Source organism: Phaethon lepturus, unplaced genomic scaffold (genome assembly GCF_000687285.1).
Source record: "Phaethon lepturus isolate BGI_N335 unplaced genomic scaffold, ASM68728v1 scaffold8659, whole genome shotgun sequence".
NCBI lineage: Eukaryota > Metazoa > Chordata > Aves > Phaethontiformes > Phaethontidae > Phaethon > Phaethon lepturus.
Window position 1 is genome coordinate 32095 of NW_010562701.1, and position 3122 is coordinate 35216.

The window sequence follows — 3122 nt, forward strand, 5'->3', positions numbered from 1 at the left end:
CAGTGCTCTCAGGTTTGCCATCAGAAATACCTGATGTTCAACTGACAGATGGTACAGACCTTTAAGGCCTCCAGGTGCAACATCAGAAAAGCACTGTTAAGTGTCAGAAGAACTGAAGGAACTGAGTAACTCAGCTGAATCCACTGGACTCCAACCGAAAGCCAAAACGAATTTGGCAGCCAACCTGTCTCAATGCTTCCTGACACCCACTAGGAACCTACCTGCCTTCTTAGGCACTTAAATTTGATATTTTTCCTTGATTCATCACTTGGGTCAAATGTTTCAAGAACAATTCCTCATTTTGTGTGAGCTGTTGGCTTTTTTTTATTTAAATGGAATTTGGGACTGGAAATGCCTAGAAAGCTAGAGAAATAACTGGATCCAGTGCCCATGCTGGGTGATGCTCAAACTCATCTCTCTACAGCCTATGATCTCTCACAGTCTATGATGTGAACACAATAGCAAATAATTGCACAGGAAATAACCAGCAGTAATTACCACGTGTCAAACACTCTCCAAATCATTGCACGGCTGCCTGCCGGTGCTGTTGAGACTGGTTCTCCTGGGCCTTGAGTTCAGGGTGAACAGAATGAATTTGGATTATAAATGGCGGCGCTATTCCTTAAACTGGAAGAATTAAATAACTGAGATTTAGGACTTAACCTCCAGACAATCCCTCCTCAACAACCTGCTGGGAAAGGCCTCGCTGCAGCAAAGGGCATGTCCCCCTGCAGCACCACAGCTGGGCAGCCCAGCTCAGAGGGTCAGGAGCCCTCCAAGGAGCTTGAGGGAGGCAGAGGAGCCCTTCCAGCCCACGGCCCTGCCCTACAACAAACTGTCACTCCTGTTCCTCCTATCCACCCCTCAGCAGCGGTGTCTGTGCCTTCCCCAGCACCTCCAGCCAGAGGAGTCTCTTTCTTGTTGGTGGAAATCTTTCTATAACACCTTGCCCCAACTCCTGCCCTTCGAGCACATGAGGAGCACAAATTCTGCAAACAACTCCCCCAGCACGTGTCCTGCTCCTTCCTGCAAGGGAGCAAAGACTTTGAGGCCCTGGACACCACAAAACCTTATGCTTACAGACGTCTCAAGCCACATTTCTTTCCTGTTAAGAACCATGGGGGGAGACAGGCCCCATCCCCTATTCCAAGGACACACATGAGCAGCAAGAACATCGTTGTGTGAACTTGTAAGCACATGGTTGCCACAGCTGAAACCCAGCGACTCCCAGGGCTCTCCCACCTCTTGTCAAGGGCTTCCATGGTGTTAGACAACAATTTACCACCAATACTGCTCACATCAACCATAGCACACATTGTTAAACTTTTAACTCAAGATTTCTGTGATAACCCCCGCACAAAGAGTCCCAAGCCTCAGAGCACTGCTCTGGACCACTGCCCCGCAGTGCTCTGGAGCCTTGCTGGTGGGATGGGTATAGGCATGACATGACACCCGGGCTGCAGAGCTCCAGCCCCAACCTGGAGGAGTGAGAATCAGGATTGGAGACATTGCTTGCAGCTCACAGTTTTCAAAACCCTGGCAGAAAAACCCCTGGAAGCCCAGCCTGCTGTGAAATATCTCAGGTCTGGAGCAGCATATGAGGAAAAGCAGAAAAAAGAACAAGCATCTCTGAAAAGGAGCACAGCCACAGCTATGGTCTGCCCTAGCACCACTGTCACAGCAGGAAAAAGGCACTGGCATGCATCCCTTTAGACAACTCTGCTCCCTGAGAGCAGGACCTCTGACAGGCGTCAAGCAGAGGATGTCCATGACAGAGACAAGTCTGGTTGCTTCAGCACATGGAGCCAGAGCCCGGGCAGGTACCATCACCCTCAGAGATCACTTCAAGGGCTCTTCTGCAAGCCCTGGTATGACCCATTAAGGGTCACAGGATAATTCAGGCTGGAAGGAACCTCACAAGGTCTCTAGTCCAACCTCCTGCTCACAGTGCGGTCAGCTATGGGATCAGACCATGCTGCTCAGGGCTTTATCCAGTCTGGTCTTGAAAACCTCCCCAGATGGAAACCATGCTTCCTGCAAATTAGCACAACAATTAGCAAAACAAACAAACACGTTCCCTTTCCAGTGACTGCTCTAGACAATGAACAAAAAGTTTATTTATTTTCTAAATTTTTTATTTAGTCGGGATCTTAAAAAGTTTTTGGTCTACACATGCCACAGTGATGTTTGATAAAACTCTGCCCGCTCCCACAGGACCAGAATTAGGCCAATGCTTAGCAGCTTTCAAGAATCCCACCATCCAGATTTTAAAATAGCAAGCAATTGTAGAGATGAAAGCTATTTTGGACTTATCAGCGAGGCCCCGAGTTCTCCATTTTTCCTGGTATTTAGTGTAACTCCATATGTCTTACAGAGGGTGTAGGCCAGCCCCATTCCCCAACAAGCCTGCCATTCAGTCTTTCCTTTAGGTCCACAGAGACCTAAAACTCTGCACACCCACTCCTCTCTTCTGCCTTCTGGTGAGGGACAGCCAAGGACCCACTCTGGAGAAGTCAGAAAGGAGAAAAGAAAGCCACCTTAGAAAACCCTGGTCACACATAGATGCTGACCTGTGGTCCCCCCAGAGACCACCACAACATGCTGGCTGGAAGGAGGAGTTTTTCAAGACAACTTTCATCCAGAAGTACTCTCTTTCTTTGCCGGCTTTGCTCCAGTAAAGCAGTTCTTGCAATCACGTTCTCCCTGTATGAGAGGGAGATATGTGCATGTGGCCATCTGTCTGCAGTCAGACCCCGCCAGCCTATTTCAACCCAGTTTTGACAGCAAGATTAGATGTAACAGCGGTCTCTATCAGAGTAAAATCCTCAAGTTTGGGAAACCAAGCATCTACACAGAGAACAGGGTCTCTGTATTGCCCCTCACAGAGGCAGGTGTCAGCGTGGAGCGCAGGCTGAACTTCTGAGCACCAGAGAGCAGCTGGGGACAGCTGATCTGTACACACATATTCACACACGCAGAGGAAACGGGCCACAAAACACACGTTTTAAGGCAACCAGGCTTCACTGGTTCTGCTGCTCACAAAGTTTCTAGCTCATCAAACCAAAAACGCCGGGTGTCGGCACACCAGCACTCTGGACCAACAACACAGGGGCTTGGAAAGC